The sequence below is a fragment of the Equus caballus genome, chromosome 5, assembly GCF_041296265.1.
Source record: "Equus caballus isolate H_3958 breed thoroughbred chromosome 5, TB-T2T, whole genome shotgun sequence".
In the NCBI taxonomy this organism is placed as follows: Eukaryota; Metazoa; Chordata; class Mammalia; order Perissodactyla; family Equidae; genus Equus; species Equus caballus.
The window spans coordinates 24366390-24386287 of NC_091688.1; the positions used below are offsets into that span (position 1 = coordinate 24366390).

Here is a 19898-nt window from a genome sequence, read left to right on the forward strand (position 1 = left end):
AGTGCACACGATAGGCGCTCAAGAAATACTTATAGCAAGACTGAACTTCTGGTGTTCTGAAAGCAGGACAGCCTCTCTCCCACTGCGCCTGCTTCCAGGGCCTAAAACTTATCTCAACTATTTCTAAGTCCTACATTCTACCCGTTATGGCGAGAGAAGGCAAAGCTGGCTAATGATGGCTGACCTGAGGAGGGGTGGTCCCTGTAAGGAGGGGAGGATCTAGCCCTATGGGGATGGAAGAGTGCGCTTCGAGCAGGGGTCCTTACTCCTACTATGGTGAACTAGCTCCTGGTGAGGTGCCACGGCGGGAGCCAGGTACCTGGGAAGAAGGGGAAAATGCTGAGAAGGATTTTCACAGGTTGACAGGCCAACAATTCAATTCAATAAACATGTCCGGGGCCCTCAGCCAGCTGACTCACCAGGTGCTAGAGATCTAAAGTCACATTTGCTGGGGTCCTTTTCCAGAGACTTCGTCATGTGAATGGGTACCAGAGCGCAGGGCCAGGTTTTCCCTTTCAGCTCACTCTCTTGTTTTCAATATCAATTTCAAACCTTTCTCTTCTCCACAAACCTTGACCACTCCCCCCAGTCTTATCAGGAAACGTCACTTCCTACTGCACAGAAGAAAACAGAAGTCTTCAGACCAGAACTACCTTCACTTCCTGCCACCAGACCTGCGCATCTCCCTGTATGGGGCCCCTGCTCTGCTCTTTCCCTCCCAGGGCCGGGGCAGAGGTGACCTCTGAATTACGCCAGTCTCTCCAGCTGTCCTGGGCTCCTGCCTCCACAGGGGTCTTTGATGTCGATGATCACTCACCCACCACCACCGCTTCATCGTCAGCCTCCCTTTCATGTGGGCCTTCCATCAGCGCTCAAACAATCACGAGACTCGCTTAAGATTAAAGTAACACAAAAAAATTCTCACTCTCATCTATCTCTAAAATTCAAGGTTTCCTTCCTCTCTCAGCCAAGCTTCCCGACTTAGCCTCACCCTCACACAGTGGAGTCTGTTCAGTCCAACCCTCAGCCCACTCTAGCCTGGCTTACACCCCCGCCAAGACACCTCAACTGCTCTCACCATGGTGACTTTTGGGTCACTAAGGCCAATGGTCCCTTTTCAGTCTTCATCTTACCTGGCCTCTCAGCAGCATCTGACATTATTGACCACCCCCTGCCCCTCAAAAACACACACTTCAAAATACTCTTTCCCTTTAGCTTCCCTGAAACCACACTGTCCAGGCATCAAAGACCATGTGTAAGCTAACAACTCCCAACTCTCTCTCTCCTCTGCGTCTAGACCCACACTGCCTGCCCAGTGTCCCCTTTTGAATGTCTCGAGAGCACTCCAAAGCCAGCACAACCAAAACTGAACCGATTCCCCTCTCCTAACTTGCTCTCTCTCCAGAGCTCCCTCTTGGTGAAGACCCATTATTTATTTTGCTGCTGTCGCCAGACAATTGTCATGGTTCCTGGCAACGCCTTCTCTCTCCCCACCCCACATCCAGTTGGTCAAGTGAGGCCCCCTGAGTGGACCTCATAGACACATCCCACCTACTTGTCCACCCCCACACCCAACCCCCCGATTCAAGCCACCGTCCCCTCTCACCTGGGCCACTGCACAGCCGCCCATAACTGGTCTTCCCTCCTATAGCTGGTCCCCCCTCATTTCCCAGCCTATAACCGGTCTCTCCGCCAAAGCATTGAGTATTTGGGAAAAGCCAAGCTGCTGTCACTCACACAATCTTTTCACAGCCTCTCATTATGCTTACAGTTCCAAATCCCTAAGACAAGCTACAATGGTCCCTCCCACATCTCCAGGGCATTACCTGGGGCTCCCTCCCTCCCCACACTTTATTCTTCAGCCTCTCTGGTTTTTCTGCCATTCTTCATTTGAGTGGAAAACCTTTCCTCCTTACAGCCTTCGCCCCAAGGCTGGTCTCCCTTTGCTCAAGCTGTTGTGTCTGCTGGAAATATCCTCTCCTCCCTCTCCCCACTTCTCACTGAGCTAAACTTACCCAAGCCCAGCTTAGGCATCACATATCCAGCTAAGCCTTCATATGCCTCCTCCGCCAGCTTACCTTCCGTTTTCCTTAGTATATGCCCTTTTGTCACCCTGTACTTCTCCTCCATAGCACTTATCATGACTAGAATTCATTTTTTATGTAATTATCTGTTCAATATTAGTCTGCACCAGCAAATAGAAAGCAGGGCTGGGACTGTGTCTATCATTTTCAAGGTCCTGGCACAGAGCAAGCACTCAAATATCTGAGTGAATTAACAGGGGCCACTTTGGGTGCCTACAATGTGCTAGACAGTGTTCTAGGAGATTTACATGGGTTGTCCCACTTATTCCACACGGCAACCCAAAGAGGTGTGGGTACTAGTTTTAGTATTCATGTTCACATTTTACAGGTGGGGTCCTGACATCCAGGAGGATTATACAGCGTGTTCAAGGTAACATGGCTGGTAAATGCCAGGTAAGGACTCAATCTCAGGCTTGTTCCCTGCCAAAGTCACTGCACCACCCTTCCTCGGTGCTCCCTATAGTTCTCGCTCACCGCCTTAGACACAGTAGGTGCTCAACAAAGAGGGATGGAGGGGATGACCCACTATGTCATCACAGTCATCCTTGAGGTCTACACACAAGAATTACAATTTCTTTTTTCCAAACGAGGGAGGAAAATGGAGTTTGAGGGGTTCAAAGTGTCCCCCAGCAGCAGGTGGCCATGCTGGGCTGGAACCCAGGTCTTCTGGCTCCCTGTCTAGGGTAATAACTTTCTCTACAGCACAAGCACAGTTAGGCACTGACAGGCGGGACTATGCAGGGAAGCTGTGCAGGCCTCAGACTGCCATCCTTAGACAGGTCTGCTTACAAGGACGGCCCCGGCTGATGTCTGGGAAGGTGGATTTGGGGCAGGTTCCCCTAACTGATTAGGGTGGCTCACTGTGCCTAAGCTGTTCTGCAAACAATGTGGTTTATGCTGAGCACCTGTTTTCCTTCTGGAAGCCTGGAATTTTGTTATATGCTAGGCAGAGGGTGCCTACATGACCAGTCCTCAATAAAAACCCTGGGCACTGCGTCTCTCCTGAGCTTCCCTGGGCGACAACATTTCACACACGTTGTCCCAACTCAGTGTTGGCGAAATTAAGCATGTCCTATGTGATGTCACTGGGGGGAACTCTTGGAAGCTCCTCTTGGATTCCTCAGGACTTTGCCCTGGGTAGCTTTCCCTTTGCTGGTTTTGCTTTGTAAGCTTTCACTGTAATAAATCATAGCCGCAGGACTACACGCTGAGTCCTCTGAGTCCTCCTAGCAAATCACGGAACCTGGGCACGGTCTTAGGGATCCCCAACACAGAAGCCTTCCTAACAAGAGAGGAATTTTGAATTTTCTTTGAAAAGGGTGAGAGGGGCATGAATTAGTCGATTAAAACAGGAGGCATTCTAGGCATTCTAGGCACATCTAGAAATGATGTGAGGAAAGTTAAATATGAGAAATAGATCAGTCACGTGTGGAAGGCCCCAGAGCTGTTGAACGTGGCCTAAACAGAGTCAGTGCTGAGAAAATCCAGCACCACAGTTATGAGGTGGAAGAGGTGGGGACTAGAAGTCACACTTGTCAGAAATATCCAGTGTCAGCAAGATGAACGACCTGAAGTCATACATATGGAATTTTAGTATCAAGCAAGGAGTGAAAGAATTTAGTGTCTGGCTGTCCGCCGCTAGCATGTGGCATAGGACATTCTGAGCAAGGTCCGTGGGAACGCTACTGAGAGGTTGAAGCAACAGTCCAAATTACTGGTTTTTCAGATAAACCACCTCAATATAAGGAAATCAGTCTGCTCCAGAATAATCTACTTCCCATCCATTAAGGGCACCTATTCACTCCTTTCTTTAGCCCCTTGAAATGCCTTTGTCCACAGTCCACTGTGCCCTTCCATCCCTCCTGTCCACCCCTCCTCACTCCTCAGGAGGGCTTCCTGGAATAATCCCACCCAACTGTTTAATCACTTCTTTTATTCTGCATCTACTTAGCACTTAAGCCTTCGTTTTACGTTAAATAATTTTGCCTTTAACCCAGCGAATCATGGTAAATTTTCCTAGGTTGTATCATAAGTTTCTGGCCAGCCTATTCCTCAGCATCCTAATGTCATGAAGGCAGAAGAAGGACCTTCACGACCCGTTTAGCTTCATCCCACTCAGCTGCCTCCATCCTCGAGCATCAAGGGGCCCTCTAAGAGAAGGGTCAGAACACAGCTGGCTGTTCCAAGCCATCCCCCTTAGTAAAGGAACACAGAAAGGGCTCTGGCTGGCAGCTTTGCAGGGAGTCATCCTCACTCATCCTGCTCTGACTCTGTAGATGATCCCACTAAACTAACTGCTCTGCTCCTGGTGATCAGGCCAGTGCCTGTATTTTGCTTCCCAAATCAATTTTATTTCTTCTGCTGGGCCCCTGTGTTACCTCCCTGCCCAGCACTATTATTCTGCCTAGGCTGCACCTGCTCTGTCCACAAGTCCTTCTAAAGACTGGAGTCTTGCCCTGAAACCCATCCCCTGGGGCTGGGCCTCCATTATCTGATGCTGCCTGCCCCCTGCCTGCCGAGGGCTGGTCCCAGCCTATCCCCACCAGGCCCTGCCCCATCCCAGCTCACCTACTCTCGCCCCCAAGGTCTGCCTGGTCTACAGATTGCAAAGTGGCAGCAACAGGCTAGTTTAAATGATGGTCTACCCTGGCACGTGGTAGTTATTTTGCTTGTCTGTTTTTAATTTAAATTTGAATGCTTTAGGCTAAACACACATTTTCCACCACCCCGGAGATCCCACAACTCTCTACTGCTGACAAACACATGGAAGAAGAAAACCAGCCACTGAGTATCCACCAGATGCTGTGCTCTGTGTATACACTGGCTCACTTAATCCTTCCAGCAACCCCAAGTGGGTGACATTACTATCTCGGTTTACCAGAGAAGCTCATGGAATTTGAGCAACTTGCCCAGATCACACAACTACAACTAGCAAGTCACAAACTCAGATTCAAACGCAGGCCTGGTAGATTCTGAAGTCCACACTACTTCCACTATGCCCCTAGTGAAAGTGGTAAGTCTTGATTAGGCTATGGATTAAGAAGGCCCCTCTGCAGCAGTGCGGAAGAGAAAACAGAAGTGCGGGAAAGCAAGTGAATGCACAATTAGGGTAGCACAGGAAAGAGGTCAGGCGGATGCGAACTCAAGTAGCAGTCTTAGGAATAGACAGCACATCAGGACCAGCTGGGGGGACACAGGACAGAGGTGACCAAGGGCAAGCAGTGATCTCTGCAAGAGTTCAGGAGAACGGAGAGGAAGAGGCAGCCTGGGAAGAGTAAAACGTCACGGTGAAGATTTTGTGTGTCACAAATCAAACTGGCCAAGAAGAGAGCTGGGTGAGACACAGAGACTTGATCATCCTTTCCTTAAGAGTGTTGGTTAAGCCTTGGGTGCAGAGAAGAGCTCTAGGGAGAGTAGCATAGAGAACAGTAATGGAGAAGGCCAGCCTGAGGACACAGCCTTGGCCCCCCACTGGCACTTGCAGGGCGGGAAGAGGAGGAGAAGCTCGAGGTCGGGGAAGGGAATGTCAGTGGGGATGGTGTGGCTCCCTCCAAAGAGATGGGCAACAGCTGCAGGGCAGGCTGACGACTGAGGATTACCAGACCCTGGAAGCCTTCAAAGGGCAATCTGAGCAGCACGGCAGGTGCATGGCGCTGAGCGCGCAGAGTGCAAATGTTGGCTTCTCTTTCCAGAAGCTTGTCCGTGAAAGGGAGAGGAGAGGGGCTGGGGAAACAGAGACGGAGCATGTGGGGGAGGGAAGGAGTCAGTGGCCAGGGAGTAATGGAGGGCACTGTTTCCAAGATGGGAGAGAGCTGAATCAGGCATGCAGGTGGAGAAGGCGCTCCCCCATTGGTCAAGAGAGTACCTCTTCCTTGAGAAAAAAGCTGTGGGGGAAATTCCAGGGATGTTCTGAATTGGTGAGGAGGGAAGTTGGTGGAGCTGTGACAAGAAATGAGGCATGGGGATCTGCTGAAAGTAAGTGAGATGGGTCCCCACTCCCTGCTCACAACCCAGGGAGAGGCACTCACTGGCTCTGTCACTTAACGCCAGGGCCACAGAACCTGCAAGGACATTCAGATGGACACCACATTGCTACATTGTGATCTAAGCTGCACCACCGTCTGCCTCCAGATAACAATGTGCAGAATGGGCTCATCGCTTTCACTGCAAATGGACTTGGAGTTTTTCTGTCTAGACTGATGAGTATTTTCACTTTTATTTCCTCCCTGGTCCTCCACCCTACTTCCTCACAAGACAGGGCTTGCCAGGACATATGGGTCCACAGACTGCTGTTTGACCCTCCAAATAAAGCTTTCCTCTGGGCAAAGGAACAAACTCACACGGGCCCCATGCTGGTCTCAGCAGCGGCAGGAGCTCACCAGCCCTGGGGATCGCTTCTGCCCCACAACATGGTCTCCTCTACCCCCAACACACACAGATTCCCACCCGCTACACTCTGCTGGAGTGGGAGCCCCGGTCCCATAGGGACCTCAGAAAAAGCCACCATCTGGGCAGGAAAAGCTCTTCAGAGACTGGGCCTGCCACTGCTCCCCCTTCCCCTGGCCTCTTAGCTCTTAAAGACCCCTGACCAGTGAAAAAGGCGTCAGGCAGCCTTTGAGGAATGCCGTTCTGGTTCCCTCACCCTCCTCCTGCCCAGAACCCTGGCTTCCTCTAGGTGAAATACTATGAGAAGAACACACAAATTGGAGTCTGAAGACTTGGGCTGTGGTTCTGGCTGGTCCCTACGTGCCGTGAGATCTTTCAAGTCCCTTCTGAGCCCCAGCTTGCAACCAGGTAACAGGGAAGGAACAGCACCTGCCTCTCCCTTCTCTCTGGAGGCAGGGACAAGTCCATCAGGTGAGACAGGCTGTTTGTAAACTGCACAGCGCTATTCTGATTTCTGGGATTGGAGCCAAGTCCTGCTGGCAGCTCAACCTCTCTCCAGAGCCCGGCCCAGCACACGTTCCCCGCCCATCGGTCCCTGGCAGCTCAGAGCTCAAGGGTGACACATCTCAAATGAACTCAACGCAAGGTTTTTGTAGGCCTACTCTGTGCCAGATTCCCAGATACAAACAAGAACAGACACAGGTTTTGCCCTGAGTTCGTGCAGCTGGGGAAAGCTAAGAGAGCGGGCGTCTGTTCATGCAGTGGCCAGGAGAACTTCCTCCATGTTGTTGGGAACAGACCATCCAGGCACGATCAGAGCCTGAGTTTCCTTGCTAACCCCTCAGATTCAGCGTTCTGAGAAACCATGGTGAGGGGCCTACAGCAGAGGAACCAGAGACCCAGGCCTGGCCCAGCCATGGAGCCTCAAGGGCTATCATACGCTCAGTGCTTCACCTCATCGAGAAGAATCCTGCTTTGGCCTGACTCACAAGGGCACCACAGAGGACCAAACGAGAACGAAATGACAAGAGCAATAAGAAGACGCTTTGAAAAGGAAAGAGCTTTAGCAACAAGGAATTATTATTTTTTCCGTGGGGTCCTCCCAGGTAAAGCTGAGATAATTACAGAAGGGCTGTTGGTCGAATTGCTGACAAGCCTTTCCCATGGCTAGCCTAGCAGCACTGACTCAGAGGCATCCGGTTCCCTCTCCCTGCAAATCATCTCCATTGAAATGTCCCAATCGCTACAGTTAGTACTTCCAGGGGACGGGGCCTCATCTTCTTTCCACCACCCTGCTGCCCACAGCCAGTGGACACTCAGGTGATGCTTGCTGACAGACAGACACACGGCCCATCCTACCCCCACTGCCACACACCTCGGCCCAGAGGACCTGAGAAAGTCACCTCTCCTCTGGCAGGACTGCTCAGAGTCCTTCAGACAGAAGCCAGCTCAGACAGCTGACTTCCTCCTGCCTATGTCCAGGACCCAGGGACAGAGATTCCAGGATCTGAGAGCCAATCCATTCCACAGAGTTCAAAACAAAACAACAACAACCCTTTATAGAAGCTAGATATTTTCAGCTTCCCTCTCACATCCGTCTTTTCTGCAGCAATTTCTCTCTCTCTCTCTCTCTCTCATTCAAATTAAGAGTAGAGTTGGGGGTGGGAGTGTTCAGATGATAAGGTTTTCACCCTAACCATCAATTGTGCTAAGACCTCGTCTTCGGCTGTGCGTGTATAAGGCAGAGCAGGTAGCTGCCCTCTGGATCTGAGAAGTCCTAGCCCAGCCTTTCTCTGTCTAAAATTCTCTCTCACACACCCAGAACTGTTCTATTCCCAGAAGTACTTCAAGCGATGTCTTTGCATTTTATGTCTTCCAGAGCCCGTGTGAAATGCAAATACCTCTGAAGGAAGGAACCATATTCCACTGGCCCTAGCCCAGTTCTCACGCAGCACCTGTGCCCAATAAATATTTACTGAATTCAACTGGGTACCAGACGCCTGTCCTCACACGACACGGGTCAGCGCCCAGGGCTGTGAAGGGCGGGGTGTGCAGGGGGCAGCCTGGCCGGGGAGCCACGCCTCATTTCACCAACCTCACTGGGTCGGTGGCCTAGAGCAGCCCTGCCAGCCACAGCGAGGTAACTGAGTTCTGATGAAAGTAAATCTGAAATAGCCAAATATGGAAACTCTGCAGGAGGGGGCAGAACCAGCCAGAAAGTCAGCGTAACCGCCCAGCGGGGTTAGCAGCAAGAGTGTGGCCCCTGTATTCACTGAAAATTCTCAGAACTGCGAAAACCCTGACGAGCAGTAAGTAACAAGGAGGAGACAATCTGGTGTGGAGCGCCCAGATTCCACTAATTCACCGGGCGTCCCTGGGCGACTCACTTCGCCTCTCTGAGCCCTGGTCTCCTCCAAGATCCCTTGGAGCTCACCTGGCGGGGGAGGGGGAGGGTTGTGTTTCTCAATGAGCGCGCTCAATTGAACGTTTCTTGGAGGTTTCCATTCATTCCAATGTTGAAGTTGCGTTCTAGAGGGCTCTGGCGGGAAAGTCTTGCACAAGTGCACGGGTGCCTAAGGGTACGGAGCGGGAGCCAGAGGTTTGCAGTGCGGGATTGCGGGGCACCCCATTCTGAACCTGGCCGCTCCAGTCCACCAGCGCGCTCAGGAGCAGCTCCCCGCTCGGGGCCCCCAGCCGCCGCCGCCCTCGCCGCACCTCTCCCCTGCTAAGGCAACGCGCCCCAGGCCCGGAGCCCAGCTGCCCCCACAGCGCGCTCGCTCGCCCGCATCGGCGGCCACCTGTGCCGCCGGCCTCCTGCGGCCCCGGCCCCGCCCGGCCGCCGCCTCGCGCCCTTCCCGCGCCGGGGGGACTCGCCAGACGCGAGGGGCACGGGCGGCCCGGCAGGGTCCCTGCAGGCCGGCGCGGGGCGCGGGGAGGCGGCTTCGGGGCTCGTGCCGCCGCGGCGCTTTCGGTTTCAAAGTCAACGGGACAAGCCGACCTGCGCTCCTGGTCACCTAGCTCCAGCCCGACAGCCGCAGGGCGCCCTCCCCCCTCCCTCCGGGACTCACATGTGGCTCCGCGCGGGACTCCGCTGGCGCGCGGCTACTCCGGGGCAGGGGCCAGCGGCGGCGAGCAGGGGCCGAGGCTCTCGGCCCCGGAGCCCGGAGCGTGCAGCCCGGCCCGGGAGGAAGCAGGGCGGGCCCGGCCGGGAGGGGAGGGGGGGGGAGGAAGGGAGGGGTGGGGCGGGGCCCCGCGGAGCCGCTGGGGCGAGGGGCGCGGGCACGGGAAGGGCGGACTCGCAGGAGGGAGTGGGGCAGGAGGCTGCGCGACGGTAACCTGAGCAGTTAGAAGTCCAACCACCGTCACTAGAATCCTTGGTACCTACAAGTAGAAGTCGTCTCTGATTTCCCTCAAGTACCTTTAAACTGTGCACAACTTACCCTTCACCCAGGAATAACCAGGCTGGGCCAATCCTGTCATGTTTAGACCTGTTAGCCAAGGCCTGAGGTCTGGCTCAAATCAGTCCTTCCCGACGTTCCTGCAAATCCGCCAGCCCTCCGTCTTGCGGCTGGCCTACCAATCCCTCAGAGGTGTAGAGCTTGCCATGGTACCAAGGGCTTCCCAAGCATCTCTTTCAATCTTCAGATGAACCTTGCGAAGTAGGCCTGGTCATCCCCATTTTAGAGATGAGCTATCTGAAGTCCAGAGAAGTGACAAGAAGTGATGTGCCCAGAGCTTGACACTCAGCAAGTACTATAGCTACAAATTGAAGCCAGGTCTCGCAGGGCTCTTTCTTACAGTACTTCTCTCCATGAGCATATGATGTTCTGAATGATATTTGTATTCTGTATAAATCTCCTCTATGAGGATTGATGGAGCATAAAGAGCGCGAACTTGGAAGGAAATGGACCAGAATTCCAATGCTAGCTCCTTCTCTTTCAGTTAGGCAACCGTGGGAAAGTGACTTAACTGCCCAGAGCTTCAATTACTCATCACTACAAGAGAAGAAGAATAATATGCACAACTCAAATGTGCAGAGGAGCCTGGCAGGAAACACACAGGAGGGAGGCAGAGCTTGCAATCATGGGGGGAGGCGGGGGAAACACTGCTGCACCAAGGAGCATGTGTGGGGTCTAGAGAAGCAGCCAGGCTCGGTGTCAGCCTGGCCTTACCTGTCTCTCATTTTTCAACAAGAGCCAGAAACCAAGATTCAATCCTTTTGGTTGGTGAGAGTCAGATTAACCAATCCATGGGGAGATGGAGCCTGTGGGCATTGCTTTGGGACTCGAGATCCACCTCACAATCTCGTGAGAATTAAATGAGATGACATTCCTGTACTCCTGACACGGAGTGGGTGCTCTGTGAACCTTAGTTTCTCTCCCTGTTCCCTCCTACAATACATCTCTCATGGTTGCCTACTTCCTGCCTCCTTTCTCATTACCCACCCACCATCCCCCCACCCCGCCCATCCTTCTACAAATCAATATGTTTTGTAAAGGTATATCTCCCTTCTCTGGCTAGAAACTCAAATGTCTAGTATGTATATATGCAGGTGTGCTCGGGCCCCTGATACTGTCATTGACTGTGATTCAGTTGTCTCTCCCCACCCTTCTTCCCCAATTTCCCAAAAGCAGCCAATTTGCCCCAAGAATGATATCCAAGCTTTAAATATGATGGACTCAGATGCTGGGTAGATCGTGAGTCCTTTTCTTTTGAGGAAGATTAGCCCTGAGCTAACATCTGTGCCCATCCTCCTCTATTTCATGTGGGACGGTTGCCACAGCATGGCTTGACAAGTGGTGCGTGGGTCCTCACCGGGGATCCGAACTGACAAACCCCAGCCATGGAAGCAGAACGTGTGAACTTAACCCCTGCGCCACCGGGCTGCCCCAATGGTGAGTCTGAAGTGGTGGGAAGTGGGGGCTTCGTGACTCCAGACCTGGGACTCTAAGTGAGGAGGCAGAGGAATTTTAGATGGATGTTAATTGGAACTCAAGGACATGTTTGCAGTTCCCCTTGTTGATCACAGAATCCTGGGCAGGGTGTCTGGGAGAATAGAGAAGGCAGACCCTGGGACCTAGCCCAGTTTGTTGGAGGAGATGTGATCCTTTTCTTCAAGTCCCTTTGAGGATGGATGGGCAGGACAGGACATAAAGGTACATATTAAAAAGCCGTTAAGTATCTGCAGGTGATAGCTAACATTGTCTTATTATACACCAGATACTGTGTTCAGTGCTTCATCCATATTAACTGTCACCCCTGTTAATCATCACCTCTATTTTACAGATGAGAAAACTCCTCTCTTGAACAATTTGCGGAAAATGCAAAATTCTCAGTTCAGGAGTGGTCAAATCTGAACCTGGGAAGTCTGGTTCTGGTGCTCTTAGCCACGACACCACCCTTCCCCTCAAAGAAGTAGCTGATGTGAATTCAAACAGGACAACTTTAATAAGGAGACAAATTTAGCAGTTTTAGTGTCCTGAAAATATTTGCAATGTTAGAATCCAGTCTTCAAACTAAATTCATCTACAAATATAAGGACAGGATTGGACTACACACTAAATTTTTACACAGAAGAAAAGGGCTAAACTTTTTATCTGTTTCTTCGAAACACCCTAAGACTACCCCTAGCCTTCAGAGAGGCATGGCTTTCAGCTGTTTAATTTGCTGGGTAAGTTGACAGGGTAAGAGATTGCAGCCCTGGTCGTCAGTGGAAAGATGATGCTGATGGAGAGGGGAGGGTGCCACCTACTGGAATAGTAGATGGATGCATTGTCTTCCCCAGGCTGCCTTTCTGTGACAAGACTGATGGATATACAGTAGTGGATTAGTTAGAGCAGGGTAAAAGGTCATCCCTTCCATCACCTAGAGATCAATGATAGCAGATGAGGAGGAAAAATCCCCTCCTTGGGCCTTAGATTGCACCTTTAACTTCCATTACAAGTTACAATGGAAAGTCTCTGCCGGTAATGGAACCACACGTGGAAAGTGTGATATAGCAGCAAACCTCCCATGCAAAAAGCAAAACCTCAGGGTCCTGTACACACAGAATGCTCACTTGCTCACTAAGTAGGTCTTGCATTGAGGCAATAAATGAATGAATGTCTGTGGGTTTTCTGTTTTTAATTTCTTGACCGAGTGATATGTGGTCTCTGTTTCAATCAGATAACCTTTACCCCAGCTCTGCCTGTCAGTGTGCTGACCACCACAAGAAGAGAGGCTGGGAGTGCTGTGGGTGGGGGGCTTCTCCCAGGACTGATGTAGTTTAAAAAAAAAGACTCTTTTTCCAAAGGTACATCCATTGTCTGGGTATGTCCATTCACCTACCGAAGGACATCTTAGTTGCTTCCAAGTTTTGGCAATTATGAATAAAGCCACTATAAACATTCATGTGCAGGTTTTGGTGTGGTTGTATGTCTCCTGTGTAAGTGCATCCGGCAGCTGTGCTTTTATCTTAGGAGCTCCAGAAAGACCCATGTTTCTTTTGTTCTACTTGCTTCACTCTATTCTTACCTATTCTGTGTGTAGGGTCAGCTCCACGTTGAAGAAAGCAGACTGATGCTGTACCTGTGGCCATACATTCTGTGTTTGTTCCAGGGGGACCCCTCACTCAACACACACACTCACCCCTCCCCTTCTCTGTTCATAGTTTGATTGCCCGATAGTTAAGCCTTTTTGTTGGAGACATGAGGTTTTTATTGTTTTAAAATTAGACCCTGCTGTCTTCATTGGATGCTTGGCGAAATGTGCATTCTGTCCATTTTGACAGTTCCTTTAATAAGATTCACACATGCAATTCCCATCAATGCTTGGAAAAACATTTTATCATATTAATTCTGCATAGTCACTGTAAGGCATTAAAATATGGATTTTAAGGTTATTATTTAGCCTTAGGAGCTATGAAGTAAGATCATGGGTTTGATTGGCACAGTTTGGTTTTGTTAGACTTTGCAATAGGCTGGTAACAAGGCAGACCACTGATTTGGTGTTTCTTCTTTTTGAGAATGGTGCCCACTCTATATGGAGAAATTTTAAACAATACTCTTGAACTCTAGTTAGCTACATCCTCTATTTCACAGAAAACAGGACAGAAGCATTAAGAAGGAAAGGCGTAAGCTCAGGAAGGGCTTATCCTGGGAAAAACTGACACTGTTCAAATGCCTTTGACTCCAACGACACCTCTGTATTCCACGACCTTGCCCCTCACTTGGAGAAAACACATGCAATCTTCTGTAGGCACAATGAGGGCCTCTCATTATAGTACACCATCTGGGCTGCTGCATCCATTGCACACAATTTTGTTTCATACTTTCTTTTTCCTTTTTAAAACAACTTTACTATTATGCTTTCAATACCACAAAATTCACTCATCGAATAATTTTAGTACAGTCACACCTTGCTTAACAACAGGGATATGTTCTGAGAAATGCATTGTTACGATATTTTCATCGTTGTGCGAACATCATAGAGTGTACTTATACAAACCAGGATGGTATATAGCCTACTACACATCTAGGCTACATGGTATAGCCTATGGTTCCTAAGCTACAAACCTGTACAGTAGGTTACTATACTGAATACCATAGGCAGTTGTAACACAGTGGTATTTGTGTATCTAAACATATCTAGGCATAGAATAGTACAGTAAAAACATGGTATAAAAGATAAAAAATGGTACACGTATATAGGGTACTTGCCACAAGTGGAGCTTACAGGACTGGAAGTTGCTCTGGGTGAGTCACTGAGTGAGTGGTGAGTGAATGCAAAGGCCTAGGACACTGCTGTACACTTCTTTAGACTTTATAAACACTGTACACTTAGGCTACACTAAACGTATAAAAATATCTTTCTTTAATAATAAATTAACCTCAGCTTACTGTAACTTTTCTACTTTATAAACTTAATTTTTTAAGCTTTTTGACTCCTTTATAGTAACATTTAGCTTAAAATACAAACACATTGTACAGCCATGCAAAAATATTTTCTTTCTTTATATGCTTATTCTATAAACTTTTTTATATTAAAAATTTTTTTAATACTTTTTAAAATTTTGTTAAAAACTAAGACACAAACACACACATTAGCCTAGGTCTACACAGGGTCGGGATCATCAATATCACCGTCTTCCACCTCCACATCTTGTCCCACTGGAAGGTCTTCAGGGGTAATAATATGCATGAAGCTGTCATCTCCTATGATAGCAATGCCTCCTCCTAGAAAACCTCCTGAAGGACCTGCCTGAGGCTCTTCTTGACGAGGTGTCACTTTTCAGAAATGTGTCCATGGTGGTTTGCTTGGTTTGTTTCTTTTTTTCGCCATAGATTTGCTTGTAAGCAGATAATGCACCATGAACATTCCTCTCTGTTAATGAAAACCTTTCAGTGTTGGGGTCCTTGTTGTCAAACTTTTTAAGGAGCTTGTTGAGGTCTGCAAAAGCTTCTGCTAAACCCATTATTGTGAATCTTCTTGGGAGTTTTCTTCTTCTTTTCGTCTCCTGCAGTTTGCTTTTCTCTTCTTCAGTTTCCTTCCTCTTTCTTCAGTTGTGTGTTCCTGTACCAGTCCTAACAACTCCTCATTAGTTGGTTCCTCACGAACGACGTCTAGGAGTTTGCCGTCCTCATACACACCCAGGTTAAACTTGTTTAACATATCAGCCACAGCCTTGTTGATTTTTGCAGCCTCTTCATCCTTCCAAATCTTTTGAAGTCACGGAGGAAGCTCTTGAGTGTCTTCTTCCAGAGTCGCTAGGTGACAGGAATTTTTTGGCTCCATTATAATCTTATGGGACTACCGTTGTATATGTGGTCTGTTGTTAACTGAAACGTTTTGCAGTGCATGACTGTAAATGTATACACTTATGCAACTATAACCACAATGAAATCTTAGAACAAATCCATCACCCTTTGTGCCCTTTTGCACTCAACTCTCACCTCCAGCCTTGGACCCAGCCAAGAATGGATCTACTTTCTGTTTCTATAGTTTTGCATTTTATGGAAAATTTATATAAATATATAAATATTTATATAAAAATTATTTTGTTTCAATTAGCAAAATGTTTTTGAAGTTCATCCATTTTGTTGCGTATATTAGTTTGTTCCTTTTTATTGTCGAGTAGTATGCCATTATATGTGTACACTGTATTTCGTTTACCCTTTCACCAAGTGATAGACATTTGGATTATTTCGAGTATTTGGCTATTAGGAATAATGCTGCTCTGAACGTTTGAATACAAGTTTTTGTGTGGACATACATTTTCAATTCTCTTTAGGTAGATCCCTAGGAGTAAAATTTCTGGGTCGTATTGTATGTGTACATTTAATGTTAGAAATTGCCAAACAGTTTTCCAAAGTAGCTATATCACTGTACATCTCTCCCAGCCATGAGAGCATTCCAGTTTCTCCACATCCCAGACAACAACAGTCAGTATTGTCAGTCTTTTTAATGGTAGTCATTCTAGTGGGTGTTATAGGTGTCTTCTTGTGGCTTTACTTTGCATTTCCCTTATGACTAATGATGTGACATCTTTCCAAGCACTCATTTGCTATTTGCATACCTTCTTTGGCAAACATCTATCCAAATCTTCTGCATGTTTTCATTGTTTTTGGGGGGCTTTTGTCCTCTTACTATTGACCAGTAGGAGTTGTTATTTTGATGAAACCCACTTTATCAATTTTTTCTTTTATGGATCATGCTTTTGGTGATATATTTTCTCTTATATTTTCTTCTAGAAGTTTATAGTTTTAGTTTTTACATCTAGGCCTATGATCCATTTCAAGTTAACTTTTGTACATGGTGTGAAGTAGAGATCAAGGTTCTTTTTTGTGTGTACAGATAACCTATTCTTTCTGCCATTGAATTACCTAGTACTTTTATTGAAAATCATATGACCATATAGCTGTGAGTGTATTTCTGGACTCTTTATTCTGTTCCATTGATCTATATGTCCATCCTTAACACCAATATCACACTGTCTTCATTACTGCAGCTTTCTAACAAGTATGGAAATCAGTTAGTGTAAGTCACCCAATTTTGTTCTTTTTCAAAGTTGTTGTGGTTAGTCTAAGTTTCAGGTTGGTGCTTGTTTCTGTAAATAAGGTTTATTGACATATAACCATACCTGTTCATTTATGTATTTTATGACTGTTTTTGAACTGCATTTGTAGAGATGAGTAGTTGCAATAGAGACTGTGTGGACTACAAGCCTAAAATATTTACTGTTTGGCCATTTATAGAAAAAGTTTGCTGGCACTGGTCTAGGTCCTTGGAATTACCATATAAATTTTGGAATTAGCTTGCCAATTTGTACAAAACAAGCCTGCTAAGATTTTGATACAGATTGGGTTGAATCTGTAAATTAGTTTGAGGAGAATTGCCATCTTAAGTCTTCCAATCCATGAAATGGTATATCACCCCATATATTTAGGACTTTGTCTCAGCAATATTTTACAGATTTCAGTGAACAAGTCCTTCACATTTTTGTAAAATTTATTCCTAAATATTTCATTCTGTTTGATACTATTGTGAATAAAATTTTCTTAATTCTATTTTCAGATCATTCATCGCTACTACATAAAAATACAATTGATCTTATATTGATCTTATATCCTGTGACCTTCTTAAACTTATTATTCTAGTGGGTTTTTGGAGTTTTATTAGTATTTTTTACATGCAAGATTATGTCATCTATAAATAAAGATAATTTTTGCTCTTCCTTTCCAACCTGTATGCTTTATTTTTCTGGCCTTATTGCATTGGCTAGAACCTCCAGCAAAATGTCGAATAGCTATGGTGACAGCAGACATCCTTAGCTTGGTTCCAATCCTAGCAGAAGGCATTCAGTAAAGTATGGCATTACTTATAGGCTTCTTGTGGATGCCCTTTATCAGGATGAGGAAGTTCCCTTATATTTCTAGTTTTCTGAGAATTTTTATCATGAATAGGTGTTGGATTTTGTCAAAGGTCTTTTCTGTGTCTATTGACATGATCCTATAACCTTTTCCTTTATTAATATGACATAACTGCAATGATTCTCAGCTGGGGGTGATTTGCTTACTTGGAGGCATTTGATAACGGCTGGGGACATTTTTGATTGTGAACCTGGGGATGGGGGAGAGGATGCTACTGGCTTCTGGGGAATAGAGGCTGAGGATTCTGCTATATACCCTACAATATACAACAAAGAATCATATAGTCCAAAATGTCAGTAGTGCCGAGGTTAAGAAACTCAGATGTATTCATTAATTGATTTTTGAAAGTTAAACCAAACTTGCATTTCTAGGATAAACACCACTGGGTTATGTTGTGCAACCTTTTTTGGATGTTGCTAGATTTTATTTGCTAATATTTTGTTAAGGATTTTTGCATATCTGTTCATTAGGGATATAAGTCTGAAGTTTTCTTTTCTTGTCTTCATTTGGCTTTGAATCAGAGTAATAACACTCTTAAAGATGAGTAAGGAAGTGTTCTTTCCTCCTGTATTTTCTGAAAGAGTTTGTGTAGGCTTGGTATTATTTCTTTAAGGGTTTGATAGAATTCACCAGTAAAGTTATCTGGATTGTGCGTGAAGATTTTAAGTTACAAATTCAATTTCTTTACTTGATTCAGATTTTTAATTTCTTTTTGAGACAGTTTTGGCAAGAGTTTATCCATTTCATAAACATTTCCAACTTTGTTGGCATAAAGTGTTTGTAATATTCCTCTACAAGTTATTTCAATTTCTGTAGGTTACATAACAATGACCTCTTCCAGTCTAGATTTTGATAATTTATGTACTTTTTTCCCTTGATCTAACAAATTTTCAATTTTCTTGATCTTTGTTTCAAGAAGAAATTACTGCTTTTCTTTTTTCTCTATTTTTCCGTTATCTGTTTTATTTATTTCAACTATGATCTTTATTTCTTCTCTTCTGTTTAAGTTGGATTTACTCTTTCTAGCTTTTAAAGAAGAAAGCATAGATTGATTTTACATCTTCTTCCTGTCTAATACAAATGTTTAAAGCTGTAAATTTCCTTCTAGGTGCAGCTTTCCTACATCCAATAGGTTTTTATATACTGTGCTTTCACATATACTCAGTCCAAGATGTTTTCTAATTTCTCTTGCAATTTATTTTCTGACATAGCTTATTTAGAAATAAGATATTTGGGAGCTTTTCAGATTTCTGTTGCTGATTTCTAATTCCATTCTACTCAGAGAACATACTCTAGATGATTTGAATCCTTTTTCATTTATTATAACTTGTTTACGGCACAGAATATGATCTTGGAAATATTTCATGCTTATTCTGCTATTGCTGGGTGGAATAATCTACAAATTTCAATTAGGTAAAGGTGGTTGATAGCGCTGTTCAAGTCTTTTGTATTCTTACTCATCTTTGGTTTTCATGTTCTATCAACTATTGAGAGATGGTTATTGAAATCATGGACTTTAATGGTGGATTTGCCTATTTCTTCTTGCAGTTCTATCAGGGATCCTCTTGATTAATTGGCACCTTCATAATTATTAAATGACCCCATCTTTATCTTTGATAATATCCTTGGCATTGAAATATTTGTCTGACATTAATATAGTCGCTCCAACTTTCTTTTGTCAAGATGGTATACATTTATCCATTGTATTAGTTTTCTATTGCTACATAACAAATTACCCTAAAATGCAGCATTTCTAGGGTAATTAATTCCCTTAAACAAGACACTCATTAATTCCCAGTTAGGAAATCTGGGCACAGTTGAGTTCTCTACTTCATGGTCTCTCATAGGCTGCAATCAAGGCATCAGCTGGGCTCTGGTTATCTTGAGGCCCAAGTGGGGAAGGATCCATTTCCAAGCATACACAGTTGTTCGCAGGATTCCGTTCCTGGCAGGTTGTTATTCTGAGGGCTTGAGTACTTTGCTGGCCTCAGGCCTTGCCACGTTGGCCTCTCCAATATGGTACCTCACTTCTTCAAAGCATGCAAGCAGACAAGGCAATAGAGAGCCTACTAACAAGATAGAAGTCACAATCTTTTAAAGTAACCACAGAGGCGACATCTCATCCCCTTTGCTGTGTTCTGTTGGTCAGAAGAGTCACTCGGTCCAGCCTACACACAAGTGCATGAGTACCAGGAATCACGAATCCTTGGGGGCTACTCTATACCTCCACCTCTAATCTGAGGTTATTATGGGATCCTTATGAGAACTGTTTTCCCGCTCTTTTGCCTTCATGGAGTCGGGAGGTTCCTTAATTCTGAGGTTTCATCATAAATCAGTCTCCTTCTGGTGGCACATCCCCTGACTTTCCAGCACTGCTAAGGATTATTTTGGCTTTGTATTTATCATTTAAGATTCTGGGAGGGAAGAAAAATAAGTAAACTGAGGCTCAGAGAGGTGAAGTAACTTGTTCAGTGGAGTTGGATAAGAGTCATCACGGCAGAGGGCGAACTCTTTTGTATAT

At 46.3% G+C, this 19898-nt stretch overlaps 2 protein-coding genes across 7 annotated transcripts in view; one reads left to right on the top strand and one right to left on the bottom strand.

The window, feature by feature from the left end:
- Nucleotides 1-9756, bottom strand: part of TRAF5 (TNF receptor associated factor 5) — a 43293-nt gene extending 33537 nt beyond the window's left edge. Inside the window, exons 1-2 of one of the 2 annotated variants that reach the window (XM_070266730.1) lie at nt 9539-9756; nt 8905-9043 (exon numbers count right to left, since the gene is read on the bottom strand). The gene's annotated coding sequence lies outside the window, so the exon portion shown is untranslated. The remainder of the gene's footprint in view (nt 1-8904; nt 9044-9538) is intronic. The other variant, XM_023640759.2, reaches the window with a different exon arrangement.
- LOC102147527 (uncharacterized) overlaps nt 8563-19898 on the top strand; it is a 109507-nt gene continuing 98171 nt past the window's right edge. For all 5 annotated transcript variants that reach the window (XR_011438531.1, XR_011438559.1, XR_011438562.1 and 2 more), the window contains exons 1-2: nt 8563-8779; nt 11254-11365. The gene's annotated coding sequence lies outside the window, so the exon portion shown is untranslated. The remainder of the gene's footprint in view (nt 8780-11253; nt 11366-19898) is intronic.